The 19,296-nt window shown below is 44.4% G+C and overlaps 1 protein-coding gene across 1 annotated transcript in view; it reads left to right on the top strand.

The window, feature by feature from the left end:
- The first annotated feature begins 210 nt into the window (after positions 1 to 210).
- Positions 211 to 19,296, top strand: part of tmem108 (transmembrane protein 108) — a 165,228-nt gene continuing 146,142 nt past the window's right edge. Inside the window, exons 1-2 of the mRNA XM_067997558.1 lie at positions 211 to 284; positions 761 to 845. The gene's annotated coding sequence lies outside the window, so the exon portion shown is untranslated. The remainder of the gene's footprint in view (positions 285 to 760; positions 846 to 19,296) is intronic.

Genomic DNA, 19,296 nt, shown 5'->3' on the forward strand with positions numbered 1-19,296 from the left:
TTTCCCTGAGAGGGTTAGCTCTGGAAGACAGACAGGTCAGTATGTGGCTTGTCCCTATTGTGTCTGCCTCTAACAAGCCGGAGCTGTTTTAAAAACCTTCCCCTGGAGAGTTCCACTCGGCACTGCGGAAAAGATTATGGAGATTGGCCGCTGCTGTCATGTGACTGATGCTAGGCAACATGTGCCATTGGCCTGCCTGGTGCAGAATGATCAGGAGCAGCTCCAGTGCAGGCTAGCGCTTTCTTCACAGAGAATTCCGAGCAAGGTTGTGCATCTCCAGAGAGGTAAGACTTTCCATTTTTTTCCCTATTAAACAGCATCTAACAATGCTTGGACATTTTTTCATTTTAAATTGTGGTCCACAGCAAATTGGTTGTTATTAGCCCACAAAATCATTTATTCCCTGGAGATGGAGACGCAGCCTTTATACCAGTCCGTCTCTTTTTTTTAAGGTTGGTCCTTTACGGCTTTCTTTTACTTCACCAAAAAATGGAAACGTGCCCATAAAATATGTCAAGAAATAATTAATTTTCAAGGTGATTCATTGTACTGTGTGCTGTCACCCATTCATTTTAAGCAATGCATCTCCAGACGTGTATCTCTCATTATCTGGTTAAAGATTTGTCCTTTTTCCTTTGCTGCCACTGTGCATCTATAAATACATTCAGCATTGGTGCTGGTGGACAAACACGGTTAGCTGTGCGATAACAGTCATTCTTTGTGTTTCAACTTTCATCCATCGCCGTATCGTAATGGGAAGAAAGAAAAATAATGCGTTGAGGTGAAAGCTGATGACCTGTGAGGATGTAGGTGCGTTTCAGGGATTCTACACATCCTACACCAAGGTAAGATTTCATTTTCTAACCTATTAAATTTCCTTGGCATCAGTTATCGTTTCAGGTGTAAAGAGAGTAATAAATGGGACGTATATACTCAGACAACATAATGAGGGGTTTTCCCCTTAAATCTGCATATTCAGTATTACTAGAATTTGGCTCGGCTCTATTTGTGACTGTGTACAGTATGACAGTTGGAATAATCTGTTATATAACAGTGGGCTTTAGAAAACACTGTGATAGCAGGGTACTGTTACAGCTAACTGGCAGTGTACAGTGTGTAGAATGAAGCAGGCCTGAAATCACTCACTTCTCTCCAAAAGAAATTTTCTGATCATCCACTTTAGTCAGTGACATCTAATTTTATTTCTATGTATAGTTTAATTTGTATTGCCTTTTCATTTATCTGCTGCTTGTTGAATTTGAAGTGGAGATTCTGATTGTGGATTGAAATTCTGTTACGATGTGTTAAGTTATCAGTTATGGTTCCAGCTGTCTTTCCCCACCCCCCAAGACCTACCCTCTGCTTGGGAAATGGTGTCAGTGAGGATTCAAACCTTTGCCTATTAATTTCACACTCCAGTTTATAACACCTGGGTGAGGATCCTTTGGTCACCATGGGGCAATTTTACAAGTTTGTGCTGCCGTGGGAAACCTCGCTCGCTAGCAGCACAAATTGGAAATTCAGGGCTCGCATTGCCTAAGATCTCTGACCATTCTCCACTAGCAGCGCAGACTGGTAAAATTGCTCATGTGTGTAGTGACATTGTAAACATGTTTTTCAGACTCACTAGAAATAATGAACAGAGGAAACCTTCTCAAATGCACTAATGAAGTTGCTATACATTGGTATAAATCTTACAATTTGCAACTCCCAGCGCAGAACTTTGCATGACCAGATCACATTTTTAAAAAAATTCATTTTTGGGATATGGGCGTTGCTAGCAAGGCCAGCATTTATTGCCTTTCCTTAGCTGCCCTTGAGAAGGTGGTGGTGAGCTGCCTTCTTGAACTGCTGCAGTCCATATGGTGAAGTTACTCCCACAGTTCTGTTAGGTAGAGAGTTCTAGGACTTTAACCCAGCGACAATGAAGGAACGGTGATATATTTCCAAGTCAGGATGGTGTGTGACTTGGAGGGGAACTTGGACGTGATGGTGTTCCCATTTGCCTACTGCCCTCGTCCTTCCAGGTAGTGGAGGTTGCGGGTTTGGGAGATGTTGTCGAAGAAGCCTTAGCGAGTTGCTGCAGTGAATTCTGTTTTAGTAAACACTGCAGCCACGGTACGCCAGTGGTGGAGGGAGTGGAGTTTTGAGGTGGTGGATGGGCTGCTTTGTCCAGGCTAGTGTCAAGCATCTTGAGTGTTGTTGTAGCTGCACTCATCCAGGCATGTGGAGAGTATTCCATCACAATCCAGATTTGTGCCTTGTAGATGGTGGAAAGGCTTTGGGGAGTTAGGAGGTGAGCCACCCGCCGCGGAATACCTGGTCTCTGACCTGCTCTTGTAGCCACAGTATTTATGTGGCTGCTCCAGTTGCGTTTCTGATCAAAGGTGACCCCCAGGATGTTGATGTTGGGGGATTCGCCGATGGTAATGCCGTTGAATATCAAGGAGAGTTGGTTAGGCTCTCTCTTGTTGGAGATGGTCATTGCCTGGCACTTGTCTGGCACGAATGTTAGTTGCCACTTATCAGCCCAAGCCTGGATATTGTCCAGGTCTTGCTATATGGGGGCATGGACTGCTTCATTATCTGAGGGGTTGTGTATGGAACTGAACACTGTGCAATCATCAGTGAACTGCCTCACTTCTGACCTTATCATGGAGGGGAGGTCATTGATGAAGCAGCTGAAGGTAGTTGCTGAGTGTTTAGCTAATTTTAATGGATGGAAAAGGGACCGGCTATAAATTTGGTGGACTGACCTCCATGCCCATGTTTCTACTATCTGCTCCTGTTGCGAGAAGCTCTGGAATGCTAAATGGTAAAACCTACCCTTAATGACCACATAGATTCTTACACCCACCCCTACGTGTGACAATGACGTCATTCAGTTTTCATCCTGCCTTGGGGGAGGAACTGACACGTGAGCTCATGTACTGTGGTGAGCTGCTTCCTACAAGGGATAGACACCGATGAGTGGAAATGAACAGGAGTGTCAGGACAACAAAAGGAATGCATGAGAGATTGAGTAGAATGGGCCTATATTCTCTGGAGTTTAGAAGAATGAAAAGTGATCTCATTGAAACATATAAGATTCTTAGAGGGCTTGACAGGTTGTTTCCCCTGGTTGAAGAGTCTGGAACTAGAGGGCATAGTCTCAGGATAAGGGGTCGGCCATTTAGGACCAAGGTGAGGAAAAATTTCTTCACTCAAAGGGTTGTGAATCTCTCTACCCCAGAGGACTGTGGATGCTCAGTCGTTGAGTATATTCAAGACTGAGATCGCTAGATTTTTGGACTCTAAGGGAATCAAGGGATATGGGGATCGGGCAGGAAAGTGGAGTTGAGGTAGAAGATCAGCCATGATCTTATTGAATAGCAGAGCAGGCTCGAGGAGCTGTATGGCCTACTCTGCTCCTATTTTTTTATATTCTTATGAGGAGAAAAAAGATTCTGCAGAGTCACAATGCTCAGAATGATCCCGATGTTCTGATTGTTGCAGAACAGGCTAATTAGTGCTGGCTGGTGTAAAATGGTTACATTGTATAATGTCAGGGGTAAAGTAAAAAGCTGTCAGTTGCACAGACAGACAGCATAATGCAGGTTTTATAATGCTACAATCAGTTGTCAGGATATTGCAATTGGTTTTCCCACTCACTGTATAGGTTTGATTATATGAGTCATGGAATCGCAGAATGTCACAGCACAGAAACATGTCATTTGGTCATCAAGTTTGCACTGGTGATTATTTCCACATGAACCACTATCTAATCCCACTCTCCTGCTTGCTCACCACTCCTTTTAATATTCCTCTTTTTCAAGCAACTATCTAATTCCCTTTTAAAAGTATTTATGGACTTTACTTCAAGAGCAGTTTGTGGCAGAGAATTCCACATTCTAACCACCCTTTGTACAAATAATTTTTTTCTAACCTCCCCTTTAATTATGTTTATCTTGAATCTATCGTGTCAAACACAATCAGTTACTATAACCCTTCATAATCTTGAAGAACTCCATCTTTAATGTTTGCAGCTCTAGTGTAAAAAGCTCTGATTTGTCAGTCTTTCTTCAATACTGGTAACATTCTTTTTTTTTTCACTCGTTCATAGGATGTGGGCGTCGTTGGCAAGGCCAGCATTTATTGCCCATCCCTAATTGCCCTTGAGAAGGTGGTGGTGAGCCGCCTTCTTGAACCGCTGCAGTCCGTGTGGTGAAGGTTCTCCCACAGTGCTGTTAGGAAGGGAGTTCCACGATTTTGACCCAGCGACGATGAAGGAATGGCGATATATTTCCAAGTTGGGATGGTGTGTGACTTGGAGGGGAACGTGCAGGTGGTGTTGTTCCCATGTACCTGCTGCTCTTGTCCTTCTAGGTGGTAGAGGTCGCAGGTTTGGGAGGTGCTGTCAAAGAAGCCTTGGCGAGTTGCTGCAGTGCATCCTGTGGATGATACACACTGCAGCCACAGTGCGCCGATGGTGAAGGGAGTGAATGTTTAGGGTGATGGATTGGGTGCCAATCAAGTGGGCTGCTTTGTCTTGGATGGTGTCGAGCTTCTTGAGTGTTGTTGGAGCTGCACTCATCCAGGCAAGTGGAGAGTATTCCATCACACTCCTGACTTGTGCCTTGTAGATGGTGGAAAGGCTTTGGGGAGTCAGGAGGTGAGTCACTCGCCACAGAATACCCAGCCTCTGACCTGCTCTTGTAGCCACAATATTTATGTGGCTGGTCCAGTTAAGTTTCTGGTCAATGCTGACCCCCAGAATGTTGATGGTGGGGGATTCAGCGATGGTAATGCCGTTGAATATGAAGGGGAGGTGGTTAGACTCTGTCTTGTTGGAGATGGTCATTGCCTGGCACTTGTCTGGCGCGAATATTATTTGCCACTTATGAGCCCAAGCCTGGATGTTGTCCAGGTCTTGCTGCATGCGGGCACGGACAGCTTCATTATCTGAGGGGTTGCGAATGGAACTGAACACTGTGCAATCATAAGCGAACATCCCCATTTCTGACCTTATGATGGAGGGAATGTCATTGATGAAGCAGCTGAAGATGGTTGGGCCAAGGACACTGCCCTGAGGAACTCCTGCAGCAATGTCCTGGGGCTGAGATGATTGGCCTCCAACAACCACTACCATCTTTCTTTGTGCTAGGTATAATTCCAGCCACTGGAGAGTTTTCCCCCTGATTCCCATTGACTTCAATTTTACTAGGGCTCCTTGGTCAAATGCTGCCTTGATGTCAAGGGCAGTCACTCACCTCACCTCTGGAATTCAGCTCTTTTGTCCATGTTTAGTGTCTCTGTCTAGTGAATCTACGTCTCACCTTTGCCATTGCTTTTAAATGCTTCCTATGATGAAGTAGCCAAAACCATTCATACTACTCCAACTGTGGTCTAACTACTTCTTTGCTTTTGTGTTCTATGTCGCTGGATATAAAAACAAGGATTCTCTTTGCATTTTCATGGCCGTACACTGTTAACAGGAAGACTTTTTTTTATTTGTTCGTGGGATGTGGGCGTCGCTGGCAAGGCCAGCATTTATTGCCCATCCCTAATTGCCCTTGAGAAGGTGGTGCCTTCTTGAACCGCTGCAGGCCGTGTGGTGAAGGTTCTCCCACAGTGCTGTTAGGTAGGGAGTTCCAGGATTTTGACCCAGCAACGATGAAGGAACGGCGATATATTTCCAAGTCAGGATGGTGTATGGCTGGCAAGTTATGGAATGTATATGGCATTAATACTGTAAATACAAACAATACTTTGACTAACACCTGTGCATTGTAGTGATATTATCATGCCTGCAACACTGGTGTGAACACATCTTTTTTTACTGTAATGTAAGAAACGAAAAGGTGTTTTAAAAAAAACTGGGGCTTTTTTCGCTGAAACAGAGAAGCTTAAGGGTACACTTAACCTGATAGACTTTCAAAATACTGAAAGGCTTTGAAAGGGTAAATAGTTAAAGATTGCTTCCATTGGTTGGTGAATTGGTAAAAAGAGGGCATAGATTTAGGATCTAGAAGAATGAAGGGGGAAATTAGAAAAAAAAATCTCGCAGAGGGCTATTAGAAAATGGAATGCTTCTGAGGCATTAAGTGGCTATTCAGGCAGAGACTATAACATAATTTTAAAGGGAATTGGATAAGTGTTTGTAAAGGAAGAATATAAAACAATACAGGGATAGGGCAGGGAAATGGGACCAGAGTAAACAGCTCCAGTTCAAGAACTACCACCAGCACAGGTGTGATGAGATGAATTGCTTCCTTCTGTGCTGTAATTTCTATGATGCTAAACATTAAAGCACCAGTGATTCTCTCCAGAAAGAGCTCTTTCTCAACATCACTAATCAGAACTTGAAGAGACATTAGGCCCTGTATCTTTATTGGGCCTATCTAAAAATGTGCAAGCTGATTCCCATTAAAAACGATACATTAAAAGGTTGAATTGTTACAAATTCCCCGAAGATGTCCCATGACTTGGCCCCGGAATCACCAATATATGGGAGAAGACATGGATTTTCAAAAGGTGTTGGATAAGGTACCACATAGTAGACTCATGACTAAGGTCAGAGCGTATGGAGTCGTGGACAAGTAGCAGAATGGATAGCAAGCTGGTTGCAAAACAGAAAACAGAGAGAAGGGATTAAAGATAGTTACTCAGACTGGTGAAAGGTGGGAAATGGTGTTCCACAAGGATCGGTGCTGGGATCACTGTTGTTTACCATTTATGTAAATAGTTTTTGTCTCAGGAATCAGAAGTACTATATCAAAATTTGCAGACGACACCAAATTGGGTGGGGGGGGGGGAAGGTGGGGGTTATAGTTAATACTGAGGAAGATTGCGACAAAATACAAGAAGAGGTTAACAAACTTGCAAAATGGGGGCGTGTAAATGGCAAATGAATCTCAATATAGATAAGTGTGAGATGGTACATTTTGGTAGGAGGAATAAGGAGGCCACATACTCTGGAAAATAAGAGTCTAAATGGGGTAGAAGCGCAAAGGGATCGAGGGATACAGATTCACAATCATTAAAAGTGGAACTGCAAGGTAACAAAGCCATAAAAACTGCAAACAAAGCATTGGGGCTCTGGGGTTCATTTTTAGAGGAATAGAATTCAACAGCAGAGAAGTTATGTTAAACTTACATAGAACCTTGGTTAGACCACATTTAGAGTACTATGCACAGTTCTGATCTCCATATTACAAAAAATTGTTAGGCAAGGGTATTAAGGGATATGGAACCAAGGTGGGTAAATGGAGTTAAGATATAGATCAGCCATGATCTAATTGAATGGTGGAATAGGCTTGAGGGGCTGAATGGCCTACTCCTGATCTTATATTTCTGAAAAGGATATAGAAGCATTGGAGAAAGTGCAAAAAAGATTTACAAGGATGATACCAGAACTAACAGCATATAACAATGAGGAAAGACTAAACAGGCTAGCTCTTTTCTGTAGAAAAGAGAAGACTGAGATGTGACCTGATAGAGGTCTTTAAAATTATGAAGGAGTTCGACAGGGTAGATGTACAGAAGATGTTTCCACTTGGGGAGTCCAAAATGAGGGGCCATAAATATGAGATAGTCACTAATAAATCCAATAAGGAATTCAGGAGAAACTTCTTTACCCAGAGAGTGAGAATATGGGATTTGCTACTACATGGAGTGGTTGAGGCGAATAGCATAGATGCATTTAAGGGGAAGCTAAATAAGTACATGAGGGATAGAGGAATAGAAGAATATGTTGATAGGGTGAGATGAAGTGAGATGCGGGAGGAGGCTCGTGTGGTGCATAAACACCGGCATGGACTTGTTGGGCTGAATGGCCTGTTTCTGTGCTGTAAATTTTATGTAATGCTATGTAAGGAATGCATATTGGGAAACTCCATGCACAATCTTCATGATTTTCCGTCCAGCTCATCTTGCCTCGCCCATTGGCTATAACATAATGGAGGGGTGTGATTTCATGATATGTGTTCCGTATGGGCGAGGCTCCACCTCTGGGAGCGCATATTTGTAACATTTAACTTGAAGTATATATTTTTAGAAAAGAGCTTGTCTTACCTCTGCAAATGATGAGAATTTTAGATTAAAAACAGTTTTATAGGAATTGGATTCTTACTCATTGCCAAGGTGAGCACGGTCAGGGCCTAGACTTGTTATTAAACACTTTGCAAATTAAATCGCCTGATTGATTAGTGTATCTAAACCAGCGACACACACACAATAAAGATGGCATCTGAGGCATGGAGATATATCTTCATTTATATGCCAATTGCCTATTAGTTTTCCTCTATGATATATGGACAGATTTAAAAGATTGTAAAAATGCCCAGTAGAACTTTTGGGAGGGAATTTTAACTACTCCTGCCCAGTTTCCGCCAGGCGGGGGTGGGGGTGGGGCGCAGTTAAAATGGAGCGGGGACTTACCCGGCTCTTGTCCCACTCTGATGTGGCCGATAGCAATTTTAAATTGCAGACGGCAAGGACACCTGCCCCAAGCCAGTGGGGTCCTTCTTTCAATGCGCAGATTGGACTCCAATGAGCCCTGAGTGAGGGAGCAGTAATGGGTTCCCCGTCAGGCCAAAGCTGTCAAGAGCTGCATCGAGGGCCAGGGGAGCCCAGGCAATTGTAATTTTAATTTTTTTTACAGGTTTCCTGTGGGCCAGGAGTGCTTCTCTGAGCCCCACATGGAAACCTAGGACCTCCCACCGCCCCCCCCCCCCCGCGCCCCCAACCCCGACCATGATTTCCCTCCCCAGGCACACCAATGCACTTATCTCATTCCAGGGACCTTCCGCTGAGTCCGTCGCCCAAATTTAATGTCTGGGCAGCCACTTCATGCCGACATCTGAGCTGTTTTGCTTAGGAAGTCGGCAACCGGCATGCTAATGTGGGCCAGCTATTAAACTTGGCCGAGGCCCCCTGCTACTGCTGCCAGGCAGCATTGTCGCCCGGGAGTACAAATTGACGCCTTTGTGGTTTCTGTTTTCAGTACAGCTCGGTTTATGGGAGAGAATTTTCACGGGGTTCTCCTGATCTCCCACCTTAACTTCAGCAGGAGATCGCTGGAAACGCAGGAGAAAAGGTGTAAACAACCGTTTATAGACGTGTACACCATCTCTCACCAAAGAACCTGCACAGAAATTCCAGGCACATATCTTTTTACTATGTTTGAGAATCAGGACGTGGTATGAAATTGCAAATAATATAATAACAAGGCAACGTCTTCCTTGCAACTTGAATGAAAGTCAAAACAAAACAAAGCTGGATCATTAGACACAATGGTATAATTTCTAGGAGGGTGGATTAGAGTCTCATCATCTGCACAATGCTGCTGTAACTGCTCACTAAAGGGATTATTGTTCCCAATTTAAAAGTACTGGTGCGATAACCATATGATTTGCTGAAGGATTATGGGGCTATTAATCAGATTGAGAATCCTAGATGGGCTCTTAGCTATAAGCTGCTCTTGACAAAAAGCTCATTTGAACAAAAAGGACAATCACAGCGGTGGATCTACTACTGACATTTAGAGAAAGCATCTAATGAGTGGGAAATTAGCGTAAAAGTCAGTGTTGGCCACATTTTCAGTGTTCAACTTTCCACAAGATCCAGCAAAATCACACCCAAGCCAAACTAATGTGAAGAGAACTCTCTTCTGCCGCATACACAAGACAGCGTCCACCAAGGCTTGTGTAACTGGGGATAACTTGGGGTACAGCATTACTTAAAGCTCCAAGGAAGTAATATTTAATTTTTTTTTACTGATCACTAATATAGTTTTGTGACAGCTAATAATTTCTGCTGCAATGTCACCAATTCCTTTGTTTTGTACAATAAATGATTCTTTCCATTGACAGGACAAGGATTCTAAAGATTAATCTGACCTAATTTCTTCTATACAGAACCAAATTTTTTTAAAGAAACAGAATACTATAGCAGATATAGAGCCACCCCAGAGCCTTTAGTCTCTGAATGTAAGAACATAAGAAATAGGAGCAGGAAAAGGCCACCCGGCCCCTCGAGCCTACTCCGACATTCAATAAGATCATGGCTGATCTTCTACCTCAACTCCACTTTCCTGCCTGATCCCCATGTCCCTTGATTCCCTTAGAGTCCTAAAATCTATCGATCTCAGTCTTGAATATATTAAATGACTGAGCATCCACAGCCCTCTGGGGTAGAGAATTCCAAAGATTCACAACTCTCTGAAGAAACTTCTCCTCATCTCAGTCCTAAATGGCCAACCCTTTATCCTGAGACTATGTTGTAATCTCAATTGCATCATTGTGTCCAGAGTAGAAAGATGTAGAAAGTGTATTACTGAAGCTTCAGTACAAAGATGGGCACTGGGAGCTGAGGTCGCACAGCCTTATTAGACCTGAAAGGTAGAAGCCACTAGAGACAGTTACAGGATGTTCCATAAGAGTGTGGGTGCAATTTTGGTGCACTGTGGTGGTGCTTTGGTGCACTAATCTCAGAATTTATTCACTTATAACCTTGACGTGAGTGTGACCCAATTTTTAGCCAAAATCCCTGCATTTTTAAAATTCATTCATGAGATGTGGGCGTCGCTAGCAAGGCCAGCATTTATTGCCCATCCCTAATTGCCCTTGAGAAGGTGGTGGTGAGCCGCCTTCTTGAATTGCTGCAGTCCGTGGGGTGAAGGTTCTCCCACAGTACTGTTAGGTAGGGAGTTCCAGGATGTTGACCCAGCGACGATGAAGGAACGATGATATATTTCCAAGTCGGGATGGTGTGTGACTTGGAAAGGAACGTGCAGCTGGTGTTGTTCCCATGTGCCTGCTGCCCTTGTCCTTCTAGGTGGTAGATGTCACGGGTTTGGGAGATGCTGTTGAAGAAGCCTTGGCGAGTCGCTGCAGTGCATTCTGCGGATGGTACTCACTGCAGCCACACTGCGCCGGTGGTGAAGGGCGTGAATGTTTAGGGTGGTGATTGGGGTGCCAGTCAAGCGGGTTGCTTTGTCCTGGATGATGTCGAGCCTCTTGAGTGTTGTTGGAGCTGCACTCATCCAGGCAAGTGGAGAGTATTCCATCACACTCCTGACTTGTGCCTTGTAGATGGTGGAAAGACTTTGGTGGGTCAGGAGGTGAGTCACTCGCCGCAGAATACCCAGCCTCTGACCTGCTCTTGTAGCCACAGTATTTATATGGCTGGTCCAGTTAAGTTTCTGGTCAATGGTGATCCCCAGGATGTTGATGGTGGGGGATTCAGCGATGGTAATGCCGTTGAATATCAAGGGGAGGTGGTTAGACTCTGTCTTGTTGGAGATGGTCATTGCCTGGTGCTTGTCTAGTGCGAATGTTACTTATAGTTATTAGTCATATCAGCTCTGATAGTAAGAATCCATTGCTAATTCTCAGTATTCTCAATGTTTATAAATTCAGCCATAGCTACTTTATTTCTCTTACTGTAATAAAAAGACATCACTAATAAGGAAATACAGGAATAAAGAGTATATTTTTTGTTGGAAAGATTATTGTTAAATTTCTCTAATTTACTGCTTCTTGGGATCAAGTCCAAAAGATTCATAACAGTCAAGAAGGACATAGAATCATAGATTCATGGAATGATACAGCACAGTAGGGAGCCATTCAGCCCATTGTGTCTGTGCCGGCTCTTTGAAAGAGTTACCAATTTGTCCCACTCCCCTGCTCTTTCCCCATAGCCCTGCAAATTTTTCCCCTTCAAGTATTTATCCAATTCCCTTTTGAAAGTTATTATTGAATCAGCTTCCACCAACCTTTCAGGCAGTGCATTCCAGATTATAACAACTCGCTGCGTAAAATTTTTTTTCCTCATGTTGCCTCTGGTTCGTTGGCCAATTACCTTTGGGATATGGGTGTCTCTGGCAAGGCCAGTATTTATTGCCCATACGAGTTGCCCTGAGAAGGTGGTGGTGAGCCGCCTTCTTGAACCGCTGCAGTCCGTGTGGTGAAGGTTCTCCCGCAGTGCTGTTAGGGAGGAAGTTCCAGGTTTTTGGCCCAGCAATGATGAAGGAACGGCGATATATGACCACATATGTGTGAGTTAAGAGATGTGTGAAACATGACCTGAACAAGTTTTCAGGTTGCTCACCCCACGTTAAACCTGTAATTAGTAAAGCCAGAGCTGAAGCAGTAACCTCTAACTGAAAAAACCTCCATGTTAAACCCCTCAAACAGAACTCTTGTGTTCTCAAGTGCATTTTCTCAGTTTTGCATATATCATTTTTGGGTAGAGATTACAAGAATTAAGGCTGCATGAGTAATCAGGGTGACACTGTTAGGATTTCCATAGCATATGTTAATTATTCAAAAAAGAATAGCACATCATACCAGAAAATCATCGGCGATAATTTCTTCAGGTCATCTCCTGCTCCACCATTGTAACTTCGGCATAAGAACAGTAGAAGCCTCAAGGAAATTTCCGGGGGCTTGATATTTGTGCGAGAGGCTGACTCGTGATCAGTTCTCTGCACTGTCTGAAGTTAGAATTTGTACAATATATAATATATACTCTCCATGTCAGAGTCATTATATGAGATAATAGAAAGATTACATCAACCAAGAAAAACGAGAGTTGGAGAAGAATTACTGCGTTCTGTTCATTCACCGGCAGGCCTGAGAACATGTTAAGTAAAGCTTTGTAAAGAAAAATAATCTTGACAGGATGATGTACCACTTTTGGATCATCTATACATACGCAGGTGATTTTATTTTGCAATAATTATCTTGCATGACAATAATTGCACAAGTTGCTTCCTTATGTAACAAAAAGATAATAAAACAGCCAGTCCAGTAATGACATTGCTGATGGAGTGCAGCTCACACATCTCTGAGTCCATTTGTAAAGTCACAGAGGTGACATACCTAATGATTTTGTTCAGAAGCACGATAACAAGGGTAGCACTGACAGACAATAAATCTGAACTCTTGTAATAAATGGTTTGTGTGAAATCTGGAAATATATCTTGAGATATTAACTCATTTCTGGGGACCATCTCTCTTGCAAAGATGTTTTAGTGCAAGGTGAGGAATGGAAACACAGGCAATATATATACTTTAAAATGACTGTGATATGTTAGAATAATCATTAGTTATTGCAACTTTTCATGGTAGTAAAACCATCATTAATAAGTGTTCAGATTTATCAGTTCATTCCAAGGACTGTTTGCAAAGAATTCTTTTTGCTTGTTTTCCACTGACTGGCTTTGTTTAGAATTATGGCTAATTTCATTCTTGTGAATGTTAGAAAACATAAACCAAGTTTGTGTTCTTCAGCATCTCCGTAAAGTTTCAGAAGTCCAGGTTAAACTAGATCCCAGGGTTTTGACTGGGAATATTCCTATTCTCAATAACAGTTGGAAAGTCTTAATAATAATCTTAGCTTCTTTTGGTTTTAATTGTGCCTATAAAATCATGGGCTTGGTTTTTATTTGTTTTTGGGATGTGGGCCATATTTACTTTCTATCCTTTAGTTGCCTGGAGGAGGTGGTGGTGGGCCTTTTCCTTGAACCACTGCAGTCCTTGTAGTGATGGTGCTCCCACAATGGTGTTAGGTAGAGAATTCCAGGATTTTGACCCAGCAACAATGAAGGAGCAGCAATATATCTCCAAGTCAGGATGGTGTGTGACTTGATGGTTTTCCTACAACATTGCAGCTCTTCTTGTTCTTAATGTTATGGGGCTAGAAGATGCCAAAGGAGTAAGCTTGGTGAGTTACTACAGTGCATCTTGTAAATAGTATATACTGCAGCCATAGTAGAAAGAAAACAGAAACCAAGGCTCACTCTAAGTGCACCACTTGAATATTTACTGGAATACATGTGGCTGACCATGTTGAGTTTGACCATCTGAATGATGTTGATGACAACAGTTGTAAGACCAGAATTATTGAGTAATTTCAAAAAATTATCATGAAATCTAATTGTCAACATTGTAATGTTTTGGGCAGGCAACCACTGAGCCATCTAATCCCAAAGCAATTAATTTGTTCCTGAAATAGAGAAAGGTATAAAATAAAAGGATGATGTTTGCAGCATTCTTGAGATACATAAATTCCTAATCATTAAGTTCCATTCTGGTTAGTTGTTTGCTTGGTGATGGAAACTATTGTTTTTGTAGCCATGATGTGGAGATGCCGGTGATGGACTGGGGTGGACAAATGTAAGGAATCTTACAACACCAGGTTATAGTCCAACAAATTTATTTTAAAATCACAAGCTTTCGGAGATTATCTCCTTCGTCAGATGAATGAATGAAAAGGTTCTCAAATCGCATATCTTATACTATGTTGGGACAGCATCACACCAATCAAAAGGTGTCGTTGTTATTCAAACAGGCCAGTCACGGAGAACAGCACGTCCCCGTACACTCGATATACATTGTGTCTATTACACAGGCAGGCAGAAAGAAACTCAAAATGGCAGAGAGAGAGAGAGAGAGAGAGAGAGAGAATTTTTAAAAACATATAAATTTTTTCCCCCTTTTTGCTGGTGGGGTTACGTGTAGCGTGACATGAACCCAAGATCCCGGTTGAGGCCGTCCTCATGGGTGCGGAACTTGGCTATCAACTTCTGCTCGACGATTTTGCGTTGTCGTGTGTCTCGAAGGCCGCCTTGGAGAACGCTTACCCGAAGATCGGTGGCTGAATGTCCTTGACTGCTAAAGTGTTCCCTGACTGGGAGGGAACCCTCCTGTTTGGCGATTGTTGCGCGGTGTCCGTTCATCCGTTGTCGCAGCGTCTGCATGGTCTCGCCAATGTACCATGCTCCGGGGCATCCTTTCCTGCAACGTATGAGGTAAACAACGTTGGCCGATTCACAGGAGTATGAACCATGTACCTGGTGGGTGGTGTCCTCTCGTGTGATGGTTGTATCCGTGTCGATGATCTGGCAAGTCTTGCAGAGGTTGCCGTGGCAGGGTTGTGTGGTGTCGTGGACGCTGTTCTCCTGAAAACTGGGTAACTTGCTGCGAACGATGGTCTGTTTGAGGTTGGGTGGCTGTTTAAAGGCGAGCAGTGGAGGCGTGGGGATGGCCTTAGCGAGGTGTTCGTCGTCATCGATGACATGTTGAAGGCTGCGGAGAACATGGTGTAGTTTCTCCGCTCCAGGGAAGTACTGGACGACGAAGGGTACTCTGTTGGTTGCGTCCCGTGTTTGTCTTCTGAGGAGGTCTATGCGATTCTTCGCTGTGGCCCGTCGGAACTGTCGATCGACAAGTCGAGCGTCATATCCCGTTCTTACGAGGGCGTCTTTCAGCGTCTGTAGGTGTCCATCGCGTTCCTCCTCGTCTGAGCAGATCCTGTGTATTCGTAGGGCCTGTCCATAGGGGATGGCCTCTTTGACGTGGTTGGGGTGGAAGCTGGAAAAGTGGAGCATCGTGAGGTTGTCCGTGGGCTTGCGGTAGAGTGAGGTGCTGAGGTGCCCGTCTTTGATGGAGATTTGTGTGTCCAAGAAAGAAACCGATTCTGAGGAGTAGTCCATGGTGAGTTTGATGGTGGGATGGAACTTGTTGATGTTATCGTGTAGTCTCTTCAGTGATTCTTCGCCGTGGGTCCATAGGAAGAAAATGTCGTCGATGTATCTGGTGTATAGCGTTGGTTGGAGGTCCTGTGCAGTGAAGAAGTCGTGCTCGAACTTGTGCATGAAAATGTTGGCGTATTGGGGTGCGAATTTGGTCCCCATGGCTGTTCCGTGTGTTTGGGTAAAGAACTGGTTATCGAAGGTGAAGACATTGTGATCCAGGATGAAGCGGATGAGTTGTAGGATGGCGTCTGGAGATTGGCTGTTGTTGGTGTTGAGTATTGAGGCTGTTGCAGCGATGCTGTCGCGACACTACAGACTTCCTACAAAAACTCAGCACCCACGGACCAGTTGAACCAGGAACACTTCTCACCACGATGGACGTCTCGGCACTATACACCAGTATCCCCCACGATGACGGCATCGCTGCAACAGCCTCAGTACTCAACACCAACAACAGCCAATCTCCAGACGCCATCCTACAACTCATCCGCTTCATCCTGGATCACAATGTCTTCACCTTCAATAACCAGTTCTTTACCCAAACACACGGAACAGCCATGGGGACCAAATTCGCACCCCAATACGCCAACATTTTCATGCACAAGTTCGAGCACGACTTCTTCACTGCACAGGACCTCCAACCAACGCTATACACCAGATACATCGACGACATTTTCTTCCTATGGACCCACGGCGAAGAATCACTGAAGAGACTACACGATAACATCAACAAGTTCCATCCCACCATCAAACTCACCATGGACTACTCCTCAGAATCGGTTTCTTTCTTGGACACACAAATCTCCATCAAAGACGGGCACCTCAGCACCTCACTCTACCGCAAGCCCACGGACAACCTCACGATGCTCCACTTTTCCAGCTTCCACCCCAACCACGTCAAAGAGGCCATCCCCTATGGACAGGCCCTACGAATACACAGGATCTGCTCAGACGAGGAGGAACGCGATGGACACCTACAGACGCTGAAAGACGCCCTCGTAAGAACGGGATATGACGCTCGACTTGTCGATCGACAGTTCCGACGGGCCACAGCGAAGAATCGCATAGACCTCCTCAGAAGACAAACACGGGACGCAACCAACAGAGTACCCTTCGTCGTCCAGTACTTCCCTGGAGCGGAGAAACTACACCATGTTCTCCGCAGCCTTCAACATGTCATCGATGACGACGAACACCTCGCTAAGGCCATCCCCACGCCTCCACTGCTCGCCTTTAAACAGCCACCCAACCTCAAACAGACCATCGTTCGCAGCAAGTTACCCAGTTTTCAGGAGAACAGCGTCCACGACACCACACAACCCTGCCACGGCAACCTCTGCAAGACTTGCCAGATCATCGACACGGATACAACCATCACACGAGAGGACACCACCCACCAGGTACATGGTTCATACTCCTGTGAATCGGCCAACGTTGTTTACCTCATACGTTGCAGGAAAGGATGCCCCGGAGCATGGTACATTGGCGAGACCATGCAGACGCTGCGACAACGGATGAACGGACACCGCGCAACAATCGCCAAACAGGAGGGTTCCCTCCCAGTCGGGGAACACTTTAGCAGTCAAGGACATTCAGCCACCGATCTTCGGGTAAGCGTTCTCCAAGGCGGCCTTCGAGACACACGACAACGCAAAATCGTCGAGCAGAAGTTGATAGCCAAGTTCCGCACCCATGAGGACGGCCTCAACCGGGATCTTGGGTTCATGTCACGCTACACGTAACCCCACCAGCAAAAAGGGGGAAAAAATTTATATGTTTTTAAAAATTCTCTCTCTCTCTCTGCCATTTTGAGTTTCTTTCTGCCTGCCTGTGTAATAGACACAATGTATATCGAGTGTACGGGGACGTGCTGTTCTCCGTGACTGGCCTGTTTGAATAACAACGACACCTTTTGATTGGTGTGATGCTGTCCCAACATAGTATAAGATATGCGATTTGAGAACCTTTTCATTCATTCATCTGACGAAGGAGATAATCTCCGAAAGCTTGTGATTTTAAAATAAATTTGTTGGACTATAACCTGGTGTTGTAAGATTCCTTACAATTGTTTTTGTAGACTGAGGGCAGTCAGGTAAGTAATTAAATTCACCAAAAACCTTACCATATTTGAAACTCATTCTGCAAGGTTTTGCATAACCAGATTCCTTTTGGAGTTTTCCATGGAGGGTCACAGAGTAAATTTGTTCCATCAACTACAAATGTGGTGACGTTCCACATAATGTTTGAGTGGATTATAGCAGGTATATCACAAATGAAATGCTACATTGCAATCTGCAGTGATATTTTTGGTTTCCATGATTTATTAACCTTTCTCTTGGAAGATTACAAAGTTCTTCTTGACTGTGTTCTGTGTCATTATATACCTAAACCATCTTCAGTACATAAAAAATGCAGGGGGCGGGGAGAAACTTTTTTATGCAGCGAGTTGTTATGATCTGGAATGCACTGCTTGAAAAGGTGGTGGAAGCAGATTCAATAATAACTTTCAAAAGGGAATTGGATAAATACTTAAAAAGGAGAAATTTGCAGGGTTATGGGGAAAGAGCAGGAGAGAGGGACTAATTGGTTAGCTCTTTCAAAGAGCCAGCACACACACTATGGGAGGAATGGCCTCCTTCTGTGCTGTATGATTCAATGGTTCAGTGATGTCTTTATAATCATCCCTGTGGGGCTGAAGTGGGGCAGACTCTACAACACTGCATTTATTTTGTGAACAATTTTACAACACCAAGTTATAGTCCAGCAATTTTATTTTAAATTCACAAGCTTTCGGAGGCTTCCTCCTTCCTCAGGTGAACGTTGTTGGAAATGAAATCCTTGAAATGAAATCGCATTTATAAATCACAGAACAATGCTTGGTGATTACAGACAGTTTTTTCAACTGCCCGTTGCCAAGGCAATCAGTGTGCAGACAGACAGGTGTTACCTGCAAGGTCTCCGAATATACAAATCACCAAAAAAAACAGAGATAGAGAGGTAGAAACATAGAAAAGACAGCAACTGACCCGTTATATTAAAAACAGATAACATTTGTTCGCTGGTGGGGTAACGTGTAGCGTGACATGAACCCAAGATCCCGGTTGAGGCCGTCCTCATGGGTGCGGAACTTGGCTATCAATTTCTGCTCGACGATTTTGCGTTGTCGTGTGTCTCGAAGGCCGCCTTGGAGTACGCTTACCCGAAGGTCGGTGGCTGAATGTCCTTGACTGCTGAAGTGTTCCCCGACTGGGAGGGAACCCTCCTGTTTGGCGATTGTTGCGCGGTGTCCGTTCATCCGTTGTCGCAGCGTCTGCATGGTCTCGCCAATGTACCATGCTCTGGGGCATCCTTTCCTGCAACGTATGAGGTAGACAACGTTGGCCGAGTCACAGGAGTGTGAACCATGTACCTGGTGGGTGGTGTCCTCTCGTGTGATGGTGGTATCTGTGTCGATGATCTGGCATGTCTTGCAGAGGTTACCGTGGCAGGGTTGTGTGGTGTCGTGGACGCTGTTCTCCTGAAAGCTAGGTAATTTGCTGCGAACGATGGTCTGTTTGAGGTTGGGTGGCTGTTTAAAGGCGAGTAGTGGAGGTGTGGGGATGGCCATAGCGAGGTGTTCGTCGTCATTGATGACATGTTGAAGGCTGCGGAGAACATGGCGTAGTTTCTCCGCTCCGGGGAAGTACTGGACGACAAAGGGTACTCTGTTGGTTGCGTCCCGTGTTAGTCTCCTGAGGAGGTCTATGCGATTTTTCGCTGTGGCCCGTCGGAACTGT

Source organism: Heptranchias perlo, chromosome 2 (assembly GCF_035084215.1).
Source record: "Heptranchias perlo isolate sHepPer1 chromosome 2, sHepPer1.hap1, whole genome shotgun sequence".
Taxonomy (NCBI): Eukaryota; Metazoa; Chordata; class Chondrichthyes; order Hexanchiformes; family Hexanchidae; genus Heptranchias; species Heptranchias perlo.